General features: G+C 39.6%; 1 protein-coding gene across 1 annotated transcript in view; it reads left to right on the top strand.

Annotated features, from left to right (window-relative positions):
- Nucleotides 1-20,928, top strand: part of PLCB1 (phospholipase C beta 1) — a gene marked incomplete at its 5' end in the record, with an annotated part of 405,623 nt that overhangs the window by 170,207 nt on the left and 214,488 nt on the right. The gene's annotated exons all lie outside the window — the stretch shown is intronic.

Genomic DNA, 20,928 nt, shown 5'->3' on the forward strand with positions numbered 1-20,928 from the left:
GTAAAAGACAAAATACAAAAATTGAGCAACATCAAGCATTCACTGTTTTTTAGTAGTTTAATTGTGTTGTGCTGTAAAATCTGGGATGGTAATGATTGATAATAGCAGATCTGTACTTATAAGCATCACTTGGGTGTTTCTGCCATAAGCCAGCAGACCGGCTTGCTCTGCACCATCTAGCAGGGGATATTCATGGCAAAGAAAATAAAAAAAAAAAAAAAAAAAAAAAAAAAAATTCGGTTTCTTTCACACATTTAATGCGTACATGGCTAAGGGTCATCTGATATGAGTATTAGCTGATCTGATATGGAGTTGTTATATCGTTAGTGCTTGAGGACAGACTTTTGATTAACTATGAATTATTCAGGCTCTGCAAAGTGTTAAGCAGGGCACACGCGGGCCTCTTGATGCACTGCAACTGTTGAACATGAGGATGAACCGTGGCTGAACGTAGTTACAGCTTCCAATAAATGCAGTGCGCGTGCGGCATTTGGTGCTGCTGCTATGAATTAGGACTATCTATAAAGGTGTAAAGAAAATGGTCAAATACATTGCAAATACTTAGACTCAAAATTAATATCATAAGTACTTCTGCAGGAGTTAAAGACTATACTTAAATGTTCACAGGACTGATAGTTTAGCTTTTAGGAAAAGTTCATTAATATGCCTATTTATTTTTCAGGCGTGTATCTCCAAACATTAGAATACACAACACAGGTATTCAGGACTCTTAGTCTTAAGCCCCGGTGCAGCAAATTTTGATGTCGCTTTACAGATTTGCGTTGTTGGTGTAAGTCTGTGTCACCATACAAAGAAAATCAAGCAAGAAAAGAGGGGAAAAAAAGGAAATGTCAAGGAATATTTTGAGTAAAAACATTAAGTATCAGTGTTTCAGGGTTTGTGTGTTACTTTTTTTAAACTATAGTTGCTATTAGTGTCAGCTTTGCTTGCTAGAAGAGCCCTTGCATGTTAGTCGAGAGCTTTCTCCTGTTAATTGCCCAGTGAAGTTAATTCTGACTTACATGACTGACCTTTATATCTGAGGACAAAGACATCCAGAATTTGCATTCCACTTAGGACCGGATTCACTGAATGAGACTTAGACCTAATTGCACTATGAATTGCAAAATACAGTCCTGTCTATGAGATGCTTTCATATTGCAGCCTCTTTATAATAGCGTGTTAATGGCACGGTGCATTGATTTGATCTTGGTAATTATATTTCTGCAACTCCACAGAATCTTGCTGACTTTTTAGGTGATGCAAGGAGAGCTAATAGTGCATAAATTTAAACTAGGTAGTAATAATTACATTGTTCTTGTATGCACCCGAAATTTGTACTTTATATGTGAAAAAATGAAGACTTGTAGTATTCTGTTCCTATCTTTTACCCTATGATGTCATATCATCTTTCACTGCAATAATGCTGGCAATTATGTAAGTCCCTCCGCATCCCTAACAACGATCCCTGCCTTTCCTAGGTACGGTCTTTTCTAAATGGTTTATAAAAATTGAAAGAGAAAGTGTTAATAAAGCTAGGCTTCAGATAACTGAATTTATTTTAAAAACCAAATTAGATCCATACATCCTTGGATGTCTTGATTACAGGAATCATTCTCCGTTTGACAGAAGCAAGTGCAGCTGCAGGTGTGAAAACAGCTGCTCTGACTGGGGTGGATTTGGTCTATTACTCCAAACTGTAGAGCAAATTCTTTCCTGTTTAATATTTTGATAGCTGACCTACAGAGGACACCTCTGTGGATTTTCAGTTTTTAAGCATGGAGATCACTGGTCTAAAGAGTAATGCCTAAGATTTTCAGAAGACCTAAGGAGTTTATGTGCTGAATTCCGCCGGATTTGTGATGGAAGTTGATTTCCCAAGTCATTAATTGCTAATTCTTTAAATTCTTTATCATCTACGTATTTTGTTACCAAAGAAAAAAGTTAGAGGTTATGTAGGTGACAAAACAAGTGTGGAAACTATGAAGTGTCATTTTTATGTTGCTGGTTTAGCTACGATGCTGACATTTTCCCAAGAAGCAAAATGAGGATTATTTTTAGCACTTCATAATTTAACTAAATCTCATTGAAATTCCAAAGAAAAAGTGTAAAACATCTTTGAAATGTAAGGAACATCTCCTTATTTCCTATGAGAAGCTTTTTGCAAGTGGTGGAGAGCATTAGTACCTGGAGTAGATTCCTCTAATTTGCAAAATAGGCTTCACCTCAAATTGGGTAGAATTTGGCACGGTCCCTTGTGATTTGGCTGTATCTGTAATTCTGCAAGAGCCAGCTACTGCAGCAGCTAAATCCAAGGAAAATTGTTACTCTGAAAAGTTGCATTAAAAAAAAAAAGTCAGTTGAACTGTGAAGAAGAAAAGCCAGGTCTCATGTGGTATTAAGTTAATGAATCTCCCTTAATTTCAGGAGTTATATTGTCATTTATACCATCCGAGGGATTCTAGCCTGCAGTTTTTAGTTAGAAAACATTGACATTTTTCTTATATTTGGCCGGTTAAATGGTATAATCTTAATCAGGCCATACACCAGTGAGAGGGGTGATGCTCACACAGGCACTAGCGGTAGTTGGATTGACTCTAATAGTGCTCTTATCATTGAGGAACTGGGTGCTTGTGTATCTCAAAACTCTTAAAGTAATTGCCCTTTGAATTAGAAAGTAATTAATTTTCTTTTTAAAGTGTCTTGTCTGCGTAACTCTTTGGTTGCTTTTTTGTAAGATATTTTCCCTTTTCTGTTTGAGAGAAAGATCGGTCTTCTTTAGGCATTTACTGTAGCAACTATGATTTTATGTTTCTCATTCCTTTCCTGAAACCGTGTTTCTCCTTCTCTGTTGGAAACTATACTTGTGTGCTCCAGTGCAAAATAAACTAGTGAACAAAACAAAACAGAAATTACTTAGAGGCTGGGCTTTTTTATTTTTATTTTTCTTAAGTGTTCTTTTAAACAAATCTTGTGTTCTGATGGAGAGACTTCTCTGGCATCCCTGAGGAACTGCAGGTGCTGAGATGTCTCTGCCCATAGAGGACCGGTGGGGAAGTCACTGAGCTTGAAAAAAGTTATTTAGTACTGGCAGTAATACCATTATTATCATTATGCTTCAGAGTGTGAGACCAGGATGTAATTGTCCTAAATTATGTCTAAAATGATCAGCTGTAGCACGGTGAATGTGTGTGGGAAGTAAACGAAATACCTGGGAGTCTTAAAGCTGGCAAATAGGATGCACTTTTTTCCCCAGGGAGTTTCCTTGCAGATGTGTTATTTTATTAGATCAAATCAGTGCATGTTTAAAAGACCGTAGGTAGCTTGTTTGAGATAGATTTTGTCCAACTCAAGCTGCGGTAGGGCATGTTCTTGGCAAGATACTTGCTCTACAACTGCTTCTATCCACCATAAATCTCCTGACGGACTTCAGACATTTCTACGGCGTTCTGCAGTTTGTGACACCAACACGTGTTTCTCTATCAAATCTGAGCATCAGTGAAGGGAAACACTTGGGTAAAATAGGCAATCGGCCACAGGGTAAGCTCATCTTACCTCCTTAGCGGTTATTGGCTGTATAATGTTTGTGTTAGGGAAAGAGTTGTTTAAATGTTCTCAGTTTGTTTTGTTATGTCTTAGTGCGAGGATTATTTATACTGTTTTATGTACATTTGAAGGAAAGTATAATCTGTAAAGATAATCATAAAGGCAGCTTTAAAATGGCTGAAATATGAGGGGTGCAAAACAGTGCCCGTGCCCCTGTTGAAGCTCTACAAGTTTTCATCCTCCCTGTGATATATGATCGGGAAGTTAGATGGAGTTCTTGGACATAGTTTGTTCCTTCTCAGACTAGGCAGATATCTATATAGATGAACTGTAATACACAGTTTGGCTTGAACTGTAATTTTTAGGGGAAAATCTTCAGTCAGCATTAGAGAGGTCATATTTGTAGAGATTAAAAAAATAAAGTCTGTCAACAGAAAGGTGACAGTCCTGCAAGGCAGAATTAGAATTACACAGCCAGTACCACCGCTAAGAAAGTTTATCTTAATAGGAAAGTGCCACTCCTAACCCAGGCTAACAATAATAAATGCATTTTGTAGAAAAGGATCAAGAATTCACTAGGGCTTAAGAGATTTGCTGTGTTGAGGCCATAAGACGCATCATCCTGATTGCCATTTTGCCTCCTGCCTTTATTTTCTTTCGATGCAAGTTTCTTTGCTAAGAACAATTAAAGATTGACCCTAGTGCTTGGAATCTCATTTTTCAGTGATTGAAAACAAAATACATTTCTAGAAGAGGATGAGAGTAATCAGGAAGAAGTCATGTAATTGCATAGGTTTCTTCTGCTTTTGTTACGTGATTTAAATATGAAATTTGCAGTTCTAGCTCCTCTTGAATATCAAAATATTAGTAGTGGCAAACAGATGCATTGCACATTTTGCTGGAAATACAGTGCTACGGCAGAGGGGCAGATACAAGTTTTCCTTTGTTTAATAACCCTAATGAAGTTTTACTGGGAGGAAAGAAATCGGTTACAACAGAAAGAATGATAAATATTTTTAAAAATTCAGAAGATTAACTGGCACTCTCTTTTAAGGTATGAAATGGCACACAATATAAAAATAATAAAATTGGAAAGGAGATAGTAATTTTTTTAAAGCAAAGTGGTGAACCCTGCCATGGTAGTTTGGAGACCATATGTATTTTATATGAAAACTTCAGATAGCTAATTTGGAGTCTTTTTTATTTGCTCGTTTCAAATCTGTATTGTACCACTGAATTCTGTTAAACTGCTTTGCTGTAGATCTTCCAAGAGGTTTTATTGGTAATGGGTATTTTTTTCATCTTATTCACCATATGCTCCTGCTTTTCCATTGCTGATTCAGCTATCTTTTAATAAACTTAGCAGGTATCTGTTGTTCAGAATGGTCCTTCAACGCAGAACCATTGTGAGTAAATAAATTTACAGCTGAGAGTCTTGAAAGACAGCAGTAGTCTTCATCTTGGACGTGCAGAATAGGAACATAATGATTTAACTTCCCGCTCATGCTCGACGTTGTGTTATGTTCTTCATGCTGCCTTACCCTTCTGTCTTACTAAAAATTGCCTGGTCTACTCGTCTATTTACTATAGCTCAAATAATCTATAAATTATCCTTTTTAAAACTCTTGTGTCTCTTTAAAATGACTCCTTCAAGCTGTTTCCATAACCATTATGATACACGATCGAAACCGCAACCCTTAAAGAATTAAATGAGTCTTGGTTAGGCAATTCTGCAATGAAGAGGAGAATGGCTTGCTTGCAATAAAGGGGAGAAAAATTATCCTGAATTACTGAAGCTTAAAACCTAAAGTTCTCCCCAAAGTTCGAAAATGTCTCCTCATTTCCTACGTGAAGGAAATAAATTTCTGGACTCTCTCAGCCCAGTGAAGTTTAATTTTGAAGGTTGTGAAGGTATTCGTATTGATGGGGGATTTGGGCAAGCTGGTGCTTATATGGCATCAGATGGCGCTTCTATGAGCAGTTCGGAAGTAGGCAAAGATAAGTACCAAAATATGAACTAGTCAATCCCCTCCAGGCAAATTACACGGGAAAAAGGGGTTTTCCTGGGTCTGTTTAGGTTTGTGTGGGGTAGGATGCCAAATCTGTTAATCGTCACTGCAGGATTCTCCGAACAAGCAGCTGTCACCATATTCATTGATCCAAAACTTCAAATGTCGGAATTCTGAGTAGGTACAAACTTTCCATTTTAGGTGCCTCTCAAACAATGTATTTTCTTTTTTTGCACATTGTTTATACCTGTATATACATTTGAGATTTGAGAAAGTATGCTATGAAATATGATGGTTTGGAAGTAATTTCTTGCACCTAGGTTTCTAATTTGAAGATCTTAATTACGGAAAATAGGGCTGTCTCTTGTAGAACATCTTTTGGGTTTGTGTAAGCAACAGCAAGGTTGGATGAAGCATCTGCTGGTGGTTTTTTTGCTGCCTTCAAAATTTACGATCTGAATTTTAAACTCTTTCACCTTTTTATTACTACTGATAGAGCTCAATAAGTCTGTACTTCGGGCTTCCTTCTTCCACTCAAAGCCATTTACTTTTATTCTTAAAATTAATGAAAAGGTTCTGAACGGGTTGGGGAAGATGAATATTTTATTTTTTGAGACCTAGAGCCACTGATATCAGAAGATATAAGAAAGCGTTACTTACACCTTATATGTATGCTTCCTTACTAAAAACGCTATCAATTTTCCAGGCACTTTTTGCTACTGAAAATATTGCATACATCTAAACAAGATAGTTTGTCACTTACTCTCTTTTCTTTTTAAACGTCAGCCGTGAGCAGGAGGCAGGGGTTATGTAGTTGTAATTGGTGTGAGTTGTCAGTATGGTCAAGTAAGTTATGTGAAAATTAATTCTGCTTTTTTAATCCCTTAATACTGAAATGTTTGAAAATTTGAAGCTTATAGAAAACAAAATGACCCAATCCTGGGAAAGCAGAATTAAGATGTCTTCAGCATGCTCTTTCTGTATTTGTTTGCCGGATAGATGAGCAGCCGTGTAATCAATAGAGCTGTGTTGAGTTATTCTGGCTGAAGGTCTGGCTCTTCTGGTTTTGAATTTTATAGGAACTGGTGAATACTTTCAGTGTCCGCAAAACTCGGATGTATGGAGCTTTCTGTAAATACTGTAAAAAAGTAATTCTGAAGAATTGCTCAGAAGATAATGTTATAAATATACACGTGCCAACAATATTTAAATATTCTTTGTGGAGAAACTGAACTCCAGATTACACATCTCAGTTCAGCTTTACCACAACTTAGGAAAATATTTGTAGCTATTACAGGGCTGCTAAACAACAGTTACAAGCTAATTGATTGAAATGATTCAAAGGTTCAGTTTTGCGTGTAATCATTAAATGAATTAAGTTCTGGTGGCTGAATAGTTTGAGAGCTTCAAATAATCTTGTGTGGACAGAAATACTTCCGACAGATTTACAGTTAATTAAGAGTGAATCTTTGCACTTTTAGTACAGAAAGAAATTAAGCTAATTTCTTATGAATTTGGGAGATCATTTGAAAGAAGAAATAACTCCTGGGAGCTAGGAAGTAGCATTTATGCATTATTAAAATGAACGTATGTGGATTGTTCTATATTTTGGAGCCAAATAACCAAAGAAGTCGAGCTGGATTTAGGTCGTCTTAATATTTTATTTTCCTGGAGAGAAAGCTGTTGCTTGGAGCCATTGTCACAACATGTTGCTCATGAATTACATCGGTTGTGATACTGAGGGTTGTGGGAAAAGGGAGAAAACAGCAAGGTGGTTTTGCCTGGCTCCCGGTGCCAGAGGAAGGGGTTTCTCCTAGAGCAGGTTGCTCTTCTAGCGGGTGAGCCACTTCAGCAGGAGCCGGCGGGTGGGAACCTGTCTCTGTGTTTGCACAGAAGTGCCCCGCCAGCTACGGGCTGAGCTGTAGCGACTTTACGGTGTGGTTCAACAGGATTTGGCCCCCTGATGCGCGCACACACAGGTTTAGCCATGGTCTTGTCTTTTCTTATAGCTGTTTGTGATTACTTTGAAAAAGTGCAAGTTTTAATCTCTCTAACTCTGCCGAGGAAGTTTGAACTGAAAATCTGTTAGCTGAAATCTATAATTTTCTCTTTTTTTTTTCACCCCCCCCCTTTTTTTTGATTTCTCACATTTGACAATGCTGTGTATATCGTCACTTTGCATATTTTACTGATAATGAGGCAATTTCTCCCTTGTTGCAAAGCTGTAATCATCTAGATACTTTTTTAAAGGAATACATAGATGGCAGAATGCAAAGCGTGCTGTATCAGAAATTTATATCTTTTCCAACTGCGTCAGTTATTCTAATAAAATATTTTACTGTCCCTGCAGACGTTGCATCCCTCACACCTACCATGGCTATAATTATACTAAATTTTCACACAATGTAGAAAACCGTAATTCCCTTGTTCCCCGAGACCCCCTCCCCCAGCAAATATAAAGGCGCTCTAGATGCAGTCATGGATTTGTGTGCCCTATGTCATAGGCTAAATCCTGAACTATAAAAATATCAAATATAGATCATCATACATGATCCAGCTTTAAACATCAGCCTTGCGCCAGCATGGGGCTGTGGGCAGTGTTGCTGGAGGTATTATATTTGGATGAAGTGCAAAAATAAAGTTCATTTTTTTTTTTTCCCGAGCCATATTTATCTTTCCTCCCAAGAAAGGAACAGAATTGTTCTTATAAGCTCACATCATAATGTTTGAAAATCATCCATCATAAATATTTCTTCCTTGTGCAACAGCTTCAGTTTGGTTTATTTTGCAAGCTTTTTAGACGGATGGCAGTGAAAGGGACAATAAAAGAAGTAACATGCTTCAAAGCAGTTTCATACACACAGTGAGTTAGTTTTAAATGTTACTGTACCAAAGCATCTTAAAGAATATTTTAAAGAGATGCGTTAATAGAAACGGCATAAAAATGGTTTCAGATATTGCATTTAGTCTACTTAAAATTCTACCTGCGGTTTCAATTCTACCGTGTTATTTTCTTCCTATCTAAACTGTGTCATCGTCTGTTATTCCTGTGTGTGCAGCACCATCAATATTGTTTTCTACAGTATTATGCTTTAGCTCAATCCTGGCCCCGTGGTGTAAAATTGTTGATTGTTTTTCAGAGCATGGAGCGAAAACTATGGAGAGTTTTCAAGGAATAAATAACACTTGCTGCTCATTCTTAGTTGAATGCCTCAGAAAGCCTCTCTCCGGTAGGCAAAGGGACAGGGGACTTTCTGAAACTTAACTACTTTGACAAACAAAATATGGATTTGATACCATGTGAGTGGGTGGCTTTTCAATTTGATGGTGATTTCCAGCTTCCTTCATTTGTGGATCCCTAAACATCTTTCAGAGGAGTAGCAGCCCACTTTGGAAACTGCTCAATCATAAGTTAGTATTTGGCATGTGCTGCTTTTCGGTCACCGTTTGCAGACATTTTGGAGCCTGCCTTTAGTGCTAGCTAAGTCACACAAGCACCAGTGAGAAAGAAAACACATCTTTTAGAGAATAGCTCTTTTATTTTGCCATTCAGTGAGTCATAGAAAACATAGAAAAGAAGTTACCTAATATGATACAAATGTTGCTGTGATTTTACTATTTGATGGTCCATCTCTAGATTTTGAAATATTGTTTCTTAAATTGTATAAAGGTCTTTTAAATTTCTTGAAATTAGCATGCACTGAATTTTTTCCCTATTTCTCTTGTATTTCTGGAATTTGCTGGACAGGCAGACCCATACTGCAGGTGGAGGAGAGACTAGAAATTGTTTCCATTTGAGCATGGTCAGCTCCTGTTAAAATAGGTCCTGCTTACTCCGTGGCTCACCATGCTCTTCAGAGCTTTATCAACATGGACCTGTCACTTGAAGTCCATTATAGTCAATTGGTATGAGGCAAGTAGAAGGATTTCACTGACCTTAATCTTAAAACCCTTGATTTCTCATTTATTTTCTTATTCCAGTGCAGTCAGAGTTTTGTGCATGAGGCAGAAGTCTCCTATGAAGTTGTTTATTTCATCTGATTGATTATTAAGATCTTGGTTTTAAAAGCACTTTTTGGAGAGCAGCGCTTTCGTGCTTAGGAATCAAGAACACGCCATAATTAGTGGATACATAAAAAAATAGAAAGTTTGTTCTTATGATTAATCACATAATTAATCTGGTAGACTATTCTTTTCCTTTCAAAATGCTTTACTGAGGAATATTTTCATTCCAGCTTTTGATATTATATTTACAAACTAAAAAAAAAAAAAAAAAAATCCAGAAATGCAAAGAATGATCATCATATTAAATTACACTCTTTAGAGAACAACAACAACAAAAAAAAAAAAAAACAAACTAAAAAATTACTTTGCTTGGTGATTCTTTAATGAGCTTGGAATATATACAGTCCAAGTAATATTAATGCAATGTCATGTTACAGCTCCATAGCTATTTTTTCAGAAACCTAACAAGTCACTTTGTTTTCTTTTGGTTTTAACAGTGGCAATAATATCCTGATAAGGCATTTGTCTGGAAGCCCAGAGACCTCTCAGGGCTCAGTTTAAGTTATGACAATGTTGCTGAGAGCTCTGGACTTCCCACAGTCCCCACGATAAAAACACAATGGGCGTAGTCTGTAAATTTGACTGGAATAGTACTTTTACAAGTAAAAGCGGTAGGAAAATAAATCAATTTTTGCCAGGTGAAGAAGGATTTACAACTAGTAGAGAAATGTGCATTTTATTTCCAACCTCCTTAAAAGCTGCTACAAATAATGAACGAACCCACCATCGATGGGGTAGGATTTGACACCAGGTGGGTTTTAGGAACGCTCAGTGGGGAGGGATCACTGCTTTGAAGGACTCATATCCCCTTAATTAAAGTGCCATATCCTGACACTGCCGTATGATTATTCCCTTTACACTGCCATCCCTTTCCAATTAGGGAATAAAGGGCAACGGTGATTTGTTGCCCACTCTTCATCTTGCTGGCGTTGGAGGAACAATGCTAAGGCAGATCCGTAGGCTGGGAAGCTTATCATCCCCCTGGCTGGTGAAAATCCTTTCACACGCTGCTGTTTGTAGCAGAGACGGGTCTTTCCCTGTGTTTTTGAGACTAAATGCCAAATTCTTATTAGCGCTTTGTGAATATTCAAATCTAGCTGCTGCCTGTTTTCCAGTCGCTAGACAGTAGAATAGAATAAGCTCCGAGTTTATTATCTGTTAGCAAAACCTGTGTTTTTACTTGAATTTCTGTTGTCGTTGCATAAAGAGAACACAAGTGTCTTACTAGGCAGAGGAAAACAAACAGAAGTTTTGTATCTTACATAGGGTCAAATATCAGAGGAAAGTCAGCCTTTCACTGCCTCTGCTGCTAATGCGTGGGCCACATTCCTGACCTGCTGACCGCATGCAACTGGCCTGATAATTCAGAATAAAACAGAGACCCTGAGTGTTGCTCTGACTTTGCTGTCTTACAAATTCTTCTCCAAGAAAACTAATCCCCCAGGTCCTTGCCAAAGCATTTCCCTCAGTTACCATCCAGCCCGTAGCACCATGTAACCAGTTAACGGCAACATCGGCACAATGCCTTGTAACGATATCTTTTTCTTTGGTAACATCAGCTCTCTGTGTATCTACCTCTAAAAAGAAGACCAGAACCTATCCAAAAGGGGGAGGCATTTTTACTGTTGAAATAATTAAGACAGGCTCAAAACAACTGTCCTAAATGGAGACTGGGACTTGAGGATCAGGCAGTCTGGTTTTAGCGTTGCCAGTGGAGGGTGGTTTAGGAGCTCTATATTTCAGTAGACACTCCAGGTACCCACACACTGTACTTAACGTGATGCATCCTGAAAGGTGTGATTCAGAGTACCTAATTCTGGAAGGGTGACTTCTCCATGTGTCAAAGAGTGCACATAACCTAGCGGCAACTGAGGTTATGTGCCTAAAACCAAAGCAGGATGAATTATCCCACCCCAACACAGAAGCCAAAAAATGCATTCACTGCTCATTGGTTATTTAGTTGCTTGGAGGGTTAACAGAACTTGCCACACATCTATATTTTAAAAAATATTTCCAGAGAGTGAGTTTGTTTGTTTGTTTGTTTTTCCGAAGTAATTTCTGTTTAACTCTTCAGCTTCTGTTGTCTTTTTAAGCTAATTTTCAAAGATCTATTTGGAAAGAGAAACAGCAATACCAAAACCTTCCCCAAAATGGCAATCGGGGAAAAAAGCCTTCTAATCCTTACAAAAAACATTTTTTGCAGAAGCAGTATTCCTCAATATGCGAACAACAGATCTTTTCTGCTTGAAGTGGTACACAGAGAAAGCAAGAAATAAGAGGTGCAGGCACAGAGGAGGGAGAAAGAAAAGAAATTAAAAGAAAATAAAAGAGATTATAGGAGTAGCCAAGAGCGCAGTGGTGAGCTAGGGCAGTAGTTCAGGGTCTTGGAGCAAAACTATTTATTATCGGGATGTAGTGGTGTAAGGGCAGCTGAGAAGGTTTTGCTGAGAGCATTTTGAGTAAGGGGAGGAAGAGAGAAGAGAAAGGCTTACGGGGTGTTTGGCAGCCGGGCAAGAGCTTGTAATTGTTTTTGCCAATTGATCTGATGGGATTTTGGAAAGGGTGTTGGAGAAGAGGCAAAAGACATCGAGTCTGGCTGTGAGTAACTGCGAGAAGGACTTGGCTGATGAAGCTCTGAGGCTAAATTCGGGGCCGGAGGTAGGACTGCCGGAAGGGTCTTGCTGCGGGGTGCCACAAGAGAGAAGCAGCACGTGAAGCCAAGAGCATGAGAATTGGTGTTTTGTAACGGTGAGGAAGGAAAGCCGAGTTCACCTTTCCGTTTTTGTTGGCAGAAAAATTGCCATATTGAGCTGGCATAGACACAGTCAGAGAACTTTCACTCTGTGTTTTTTCCCTTTGACTTCTGTAATTGTTGCTCTTGCCGCTGCGGTGAGTCCCTCCTACTTCAGAGCTAGAGCCTTTACCATCTTTGCAACGTAGTGGTATTCTTTCAGAGCATACCATGTATGGAAACAAGGCCTATAGAAAGCTTATTTTTTCATACTAATCTTGACATTTTTATGCCTTCATACATTTTGTGTCTGCCTCCAGTGTAATTAAAATTGTCAAGGATGTTCCCAGTATTGCTTTATTTACACATGTATTTAAAATTGTCGGAATTAATTTAAATTTGAAAAACTGTGCATGATGTTTTGTATCATACGCTTCTGGAATGAGCCCTAAAATGTCTTTTTAAAAAAGCCCCAACGGAATGCCATGGATTCATCCTGAAGCTGGTAAGGTATATCCTACAAGGCATTTAAGACCTTCAGTTCCGATACATTTAATTTCTCTTTATGTTATCATCTAAGTGTCAGTGTCTCTGATATTGTCCAGTGACCTTCAAGTTTCCACAGCTTGGCTTATGTAGTCCTATTAAATCCATAGGGAAGCATGCGCAGTATTTTCTGCTCCCACAGCCACTGATCTGTCAGCAGGTTACCAGGCTGCTCACAGCCAGGACTTTGGTGTCCTTTGGGACACAAAAAGCCAGTCTGCTCCTCTCCTTAGAGAATTCAGCTACAAGTCACTGACTAAATTAGTCTTTGCTTGATCCTCATGAACCTTACGGCATTATGAAGGAGCCACCATTCCTTTCACCACCTCTGCACCTATTCCAGCACCTTGTTAGTGAAGAAAAACCCTGGAGAACTGTATATAGCCCCTGCAGGTATGAGGGAGAGGAGAAGGAGGTGTTGAAACGTATGTATTTCTAAAGCTAGTCCTTGGGAGGTGCTGCAGCCCTTCCATGGTGGGCATCCACTAAGTACATGAGAAGAAACCAAAATGCACTGCTGAGATGTGCAGACCCAGGAGACCTCCAGCAGGCACAGCTCAGCAAACCGGACCATGAGAGTGCCTGACCTCTTGGCTTGTGTGCCCTTGTCTGATCTTCTCCACTGCTTCCCTGGTCGGGGTTTTGCGCTGTGCAATTAAGGAGCAAGAGAGGAAACGCTTGCGCAGTGCTGACAGATGTGCAGCGGCTGATGGCGGGTAGGCTGCTTCCTTCTGCCCCGAACGCTTTTAATGACCTTCCAACATGAGGCTGTTAGCTGCAAGGAAGAGACACGCACTGATGACTGTGGATCAGTTCAGTGGCACATACGGCATGAAGAGAGTTTTGGAAAAAAACACATGGGTATCGTTAGCACAAGCTTTAGAAATACCTTCAGCAGCCTGCAGCTCTGCAGGGTATTTCACGGAGGCTGTGCACAGCAAAACTCTTCTGGTTGTCACCAGCTGTCAGAGGTTGCTGGTGAGAAGGGGAGAAGGTTCAATTCACCCTCGCCCGGCCAGACCGCGCCGCTCGCTTCTTGCTGGTGGCGGGCAGAGACATCCCTTCCCTTTCCAGCCTTCGCTAAGTGACAGCCGAAGCAAAATGCATAGCAAAGGGATGTCTTTAGTGGAAGTTTTCTGTAGAATGAAGTTGTGCAAGGCTTGCTTTATATTTTTCTTTGGAAAATCAGGAGTTTCTACTTTTATAAAGTCTCTGTACTAATAGTATTTATTTTTTGTTTCGGCAGCATCGTGTCCCGCAGCTACAATATTACCACTTTGTGGCACTTCCTTAGTAGCTTGCACCCCTTCTAACCACTAGCAACCATAATGCTTTCAATATATAATAACTAAGCAAGGTAGTTTTCTAAAGGGAAATAAGCAGATGTCAAGGTTACGGTTGATCTTGGGACGACAAGTCCCTGGTAATAAGCACTTTGTTTGAAAAGACACACTCAGTCGTTCTGCAGGAAATTTTAGCATTAAGGCTGCTGTCGTGAGTCACAAAAGCTATTGTTTTATCTGAGGCAGCCGATCTCAAAGCCGTGTTATTTCCAGGGCACGGCACAGTTGGGCTGTAGTTTATTCAAGGGTTTCGGGCTCAGTGGAGTTGAGAGGGCTGAGGACTCCTTACACTTGTCATTTCCAACTCCCACCTTCTCTGCGCTCTTCATTTGCCGCATCTCGTTATTTCTTGCACCAAGCTCTTCATTCATGTAAACTAGGGTGATTTTGGTAGATTTTTTTTAATGTCTTGTGCGAGTTATTATATTGCTGCTGTTACTGTTAAATTCAGAAGTGCCCAGGCTAGCGTCTGGGGGGTATATGTGTGCACACTTGGAGCCAGGAAAGCTTTCACCTCCTCTGCAATTCAGAATCAGGACAGAGGCTCCCAGCAGTTACCTTGGAAGAGCCTCCTCGTTGTCTCTCCATTTCTTCCCACACATTCACCCATGAGCTGCCTCCTCTCCGTGTCTTCTTCCCACTCCCAGCCCATAAAACTTGTCATGCTGTGTGCATCTCAACTCCCACGCAGCCACAGCTGTCAGCTCCGCGTCCCCTGCGCTGCCGACGGCAGCATCCCGTCCTTCCTCCGGCTTCCAGAGCGGGATCGTTCCCTTGCAAGCGGAGCAATCTCTTCTGCTGGTCACAAGCTGTGCAGCCTCCCACCCTCCGAACACACTACTGCTTGCATATATATTTTGTTGGGGTATTTATGAAGTTTGTTTGATTTATCAGAATCAAAAATAAACGTGAAACAAGCATTATTTGGCTTCTTAGGAAACGTTTACAAAACATTTACTATGTTTTGAAAACGAACATTTAACAAGACACAGTTTGTTTTGCTTATTTGATTTTAATGAAGAATTAAATCCAGAAAATTCAATAAAATATATATATATGAGGGGAAAAAATGCCAAAAGGATAAAAAGACATTTTTTCATTTAAATAACTTTTGGAAAAAACATTTAAGCCCGTGGCAGTTTTGTGTGTCTTCCTAGATTCAGATATGGAGCTATGACAGAAGAAGAGGGTTTTAAGAGCTTCATGGTATATCATAGGAAAGCTAATTTTAAGACAGTAGACAATTAGGTATAAACAGCTAGGGTACGCACTATTTTCTAGCAGATGATTTGGCAGTCAAGAAAATGGCATTCTACAATATTCTGTGGGTTGGAGTAGTTCTTTGTTTAGTATAGCTACCCTGTAAGTGAGTGCCCATCTTTTAACTTCACCACCAGATTCTCACTTGTCCAGTAACGGTGTAAATCCAAGGGGAAACCTGGATGTAATTGCATTTGCTTTGGGTCTAATGAATGCGATGGGAACCTGTTGGACTCCTGTGTCAGAATATAACAATTTACCTTTACTTCCCTCCCCTTCTTGTTCTTCTGAATATCTCTAAAACAAACTTATAATGAAGGTCCTCATTCCCATATCCCTAAAACAAACTTTTCATGAAGATTCCACATTTCTCTGTGAACTTTACCTATGCTTTGTCGTCCTTACTATGTTGTTGTTTTTTTTTTTTTTTTTTTTTTTTTTTTTTTACTGGTGCTCCATCTGGACTTTCCCAATTGCCCTGCGAGTTCATCCCGCCCTTTCTGTCCCCAGTGAACCTGGGAAATGTGCTGCTCCTCCTTCTCTGCAGCAGCCTTCCCTGTCGCTGAAGTCTGCTGTGCCCTTACGCCTCAGTCTTTAGTCCTTAGGCTACAGGCTCCCATTAACTCAGGTTTCCTTTGCAGACCATCTCTTTCAGACCTTGGCTCATTCTTCATGTTGTGCTCGGGACTATCTCCAGTTGGTCCCCATCTCCTTTGAAGGCAGCGCGCAAAAGCAGATGCAGGTTTCCAGCCAGCTCCTTTTACGAGAGCTGAGTGGGATCAGAAGAGCTTTCAGTCTCATAGGCCATGCTTATGTACACAGGCATTATTGTATACATACATCCAAATAGATATTGTCTGGCTTCTCACAGCAGTATGATTACCTCCAATCTTCTGTTCCACAGGTTTTTTTTCCCCATCCCCTATTCATGCCGTTGTCACGCCTAAATGTATTACTTTTTCAGTGCCCCGTGGGTAGCATCCCATCACTCCAGACCATATCCCCACTTCCTAACGATGAGTTTGAGTCTGCTCCATACCTCAGGGCACTTGCCGTCCCTTCGGGCTTCGTGGCATCTGCAAATCAAATAAACGTACTCTGTATTCCACCATCCCCATCATTAGGACGTGGTTGTTTCTTAACAGTAGCAAAACATCCCTCTGAAGGAAGAGGACATCTGAGAATTTAAAAACAAACAGGCAGCACAGTCTGTTCAGAAGAGATGGCTGCAGATTTGTCATTAACCGTGTTGGTTTAGGGAAACGTTTCGAGGAAATAACTCTGAAAAAATCTGCCATCCATTTATTTACAGCAATTTGCTATAGGTATACCTGTGGCAGATGAACTGTGAGAAAACTGGATTAGGATTGTCTTTTAAAGGTTAGGCAAATATCAGAATTGCTATTCTGTGGGGAGTTAGGCAAATCTGATTCTTTTTCCATCTTGACTGGAGGAAGAAGGTAAGAATATATGTATCAAATTTTCATATAGAAAGTTGAACTGCTTTGTCTTTGCAGTCTCAGTTTATTAGACAGATTATTTCACCACTGACTGATCTGAACATGGAGTTTTGGTCTGCTAAAATGAATCAAACTGTTTAAACTTAATTTGCTATTAAATTATACCTTAGGGAAAAAAATATTTCAGGAGCCATAGTTTCTGCGATGTTAGAGGTTACCAGCATGCTCTGAGATAATATTGTAGACTGATTCATTCTGAGTTTCTTCTGCTATTAAGGCAAAAAAAAATAGCTCACTGGTATAACCCTGTTTTCCATGCAGATGGATTTATGTGTTTGGGGTTTCCTACAAAGTCCACCGAACAAAACAGAAAGATACCTTTTGGGATAAGTGGTCTGAGAGTAAGGCCCCTGGTTGAAAATATTGAGACCGTTAATCAAATACAGATTTATTTGACTATGGGTGTTGATGATGAGAAAAAGATGGATCCAGCACTTTTTTGCCCATTTTCATTTCTCTGATTCAGACTTCAAAATAAAAATGATGAGGGAAGGTGAGCAACTGTCCTTGAACACAGCTTTGTAACTCAAATTAACATCTGGTGGTTTCTTTGTCCATCGTGCCATTTATCTAAGACACTGTCAACAACAGAGCTGTTAAAATGCTTAGAGGCTAGTGAAAAGAAATTATTTTGGCAGTGCTAAGATTGGGAAGGTTAGTTCTGTAGAAACCCTCCAGTATGCAAAACCAGGAGTAATTGCCCATTTTCCAGCTGAATTCACAATATGCTGTTGCTGCATTAGCTCTTTTAAAGAGTTGCCTGCGCCTGAGAAGGTACCACCATCTGCTTTGTTTCCCGGGAACCCGGGCACACATTGCTTTCATTTTTACAGTATGATATGTATTATGGAATAGTTAATGACTGGTTTGTATACTGATTACTGCAACTGGTGAGCAAGAGCAGGCTTGCAATTAATTGCTCGCTGTGCGGGGAGCTGCGATGCGCTGGGGAAGCTGGTACGCCCGGTGCCCACGAACCGAGGCGAGAGAAATACTCTTCTCATTTGGCACTATGTCCCCCCACTGACTACTTTCCCACTTGCAAAGGGCCTTGAGTGTTTCATACGTTCCTCTAAGTAGATTGTTTATTTTGCTGATTTGACAGTATAAGAACAAGCAGTGGGGATGCTTTCCATTAGTAATAATTTTAATTATCTTGGCAAAACTTTTCTTTCTTTAATAACAGATTATACAACATAGTTTGCCAGATTATGTAGTGGTGTTTTCACTTCTGAACTATACTTTAAATTTCCCTGCTTCTAAGCAGCCAGTAAATGTGTTAATTGTTTCTGGCCCATGTGGATATTAAAGTTAGTGCTTGTGTACATCAAAAGCATACTAAAACGAGGTACCTTTGCATCTCACATGCAGTTTGTTTTGGAGCTGGCTAGCCATAATTTTGGGTAAAGTTACATTTCACGTATTAGAGCTTTTCAGCTGTAATTGCAAAGTCTGTCGATCTTACTGAGCTTCATCTGCTAGATTTAGGATGTAAAGGATGTAAATGTTGTTGCCATTTATGTCGACTAATTGTATTTGGTGGAAAATTGACATGACTTAATTTTGCAAAGCTGTCGCGTGCTTACACATTCTGAACACTGTGGTCACTGAAGTCATGAAATGTTACCCAGAGAACAGAATATTGCAGTTAGTGCCTTGTCCGGGCTATCCTGGGACAACAATTTCACTTGAGTTTTCGCTGTCTGCTCATAGCAGAGGGACATCTGATGCATTGCCACTGTTAGGAAGCCAGACATAAAGAAGAATTTGATTTTAAAACTTACTGGTGCCCACTTGCAAGTTTGAAATAAAGTTATTGATTCATTTATCCACTGAGACTGGGGACTTAAACTTATCAGCATTGTCCGTTGAAGCAGAAAAATAGTCCTACTTCCCACTCCAGATGAGAAAACTGAGAACATCGAATATCTCTTGTCTATCAAATATCTGTCAAATTTCCAAGGTTCTACATGCGTCAATTTTTATTCTCTCAACTTTCTGAACAAAGCTTGAGATTTCTTAATGGGGCCACAGGGTTTCAAACAACAGATTCATGGTCTTTAGGTGATGTGTAGAGAGACTGAAGCTGAAAAGTTCCATTGGGAAGAATTACACAACTCTTACAACCAGGCTTTTACTCTTGAGGATTTAAATGATGCCAATTAGTCGAGGAGAGGTTCTCCATGTAGAGCATATGGGGGAGTTGCACAGTCAGTAGGAACACAAATTGCAAGTGCTATGTGCAGCTTGAAGAACTCCCTTAGCATGCTGAAATCTGGCCACCTCCCATTGCTCTTCAGTGGAAAAATAACCCTCTCACTTCTTTTGTTTATGAGCATACCTTCCGAACACTGCTGCACATTTATCACCAACTGAATTTTTGTTAAACCTTGAGTCATCTACGATAGTGTTCCTACCTCAGTTTGGGTTTGTTGTTTTTTTAAACTCCTTGTGAAGTAAATTCTTGGAGAAGCTGGTAGGATGCAAGTGAGCAGAATGCAGAGATTTTGTTTAGTCGGTTTAGCTACTTCCTTATAGGTACTTTTATGAATGATACTTAATGTGATTGATTTTCTAAAGAACTTAAATTTGAAGGGCAGAAGTCAAATTTCTGTCATTGATATATATTTAATGGAGAGGTTTGGGTCAGTGTTCTTCATTTTGCCATCTGAACTCCGATGCGCAGCATGACATTTCAGCGGGTGGTAAGATTTAAGACAAAAAAAGTCATCAGTCTCTCCTCAGCAGTATCAAAAGCAATATGAAAAAAGTAGTTAATAAGAAAAGGTTGATATACATCAAAGACCATCCAGTTTTAGGGAGAAACCTCTCCCTGGCTTCCTCTGGCCTCCTTGTTTTGCTTCACCGGCAGAAGACTCACCTGAAGGCAGCAGAAAGCTGCAACAATATGCACAAAGGACGAGTCCCATATTGCGTGGTCAAAAGAGGTTTGAATAGTCCTGGAAGGAGATAAGCCAGGTTTGCTGTGTCTTTGGAGATGCTTTGCCCATGGGAGAGAGTGTTGGACACAAAGGGGTTTTGGTGTTTGCTTGCAGAGGCATGGTTGCTGGCAGTGGAGCTGTCACGCCAACGTTGTAATTCTGTGCCTCTCCCCAGTTCCCAGGTTTCATTTCTTCTAAAAGAAGTGACAGAGCCATAATGTAACTTTAAGTAACTTCAAAGAGTATTTTCAAGACTTTTTAATAACACCGTAGAACTTATTTAATGCTCCAGTTATAGAGGTGTTGCTATAATAAGAACTCTTCAAATGTGATTGTGTTCTGTGAAGTATCATCCCTCTTAAATAAGTGGTGTTATTATGGAAAAGGCTTGTTCACACACCCGGTACATTATTGAAAATTGCTTTTATAATTCAGGTTCTGAATAACTCTACTAGTATTGAAGAAAATTATTACAAATTTCCTGGTCATAAACACCAGAAAGCAGTAGCATTTAGATTTTTATGGCAAAATTATATTCAGCTTACTTGACTAGTTCTATAGATGTCCGTGGAATTACTCAGGTACGTAAACAGAATAGAGTTTGATATCAAGTCTTCAGTACTCTCTTAGAAATTACCAACTTGGCCAACCTTGTCATGTGGTCTAAAGTGTATGTCAATATTCTTGATAGATTAAGTAAAGTACGGAGAAAACAAGTTCAAATTTGCTTTTACTGCCCAGATTTTAGAAATCGGAGCTAGCATGATACAGCCAAGTGTGCATGTCTGCTGCCTCATGGTGTTATAAATCCCACTGCTACCAACAGTGCTTAAGCCAAGCCATCACTACCTAGTCTAAGAGAGCCGTGCTGTGGTGTGTTACTGTGTGCAAGCTCTTTGTGTGCCGCTTTTCGCTGTATCATGCCAAGATGGTGTTCCTGTAACTCACAGCACTGTAAAAGTTGTT

Source organism: Platalea leucorodia (assembly GCF_965183815.1).
Source record: "Platalea leucorodia genome assembly, chromosome: 3".
NCBI classification, from domain to species: domain Eukaryota; kingdom Metazoa; phylum Chordata; class Aves; order Pelecaniformes; family Threskiornithidae; genus Platalea; species Platalea leucorodia.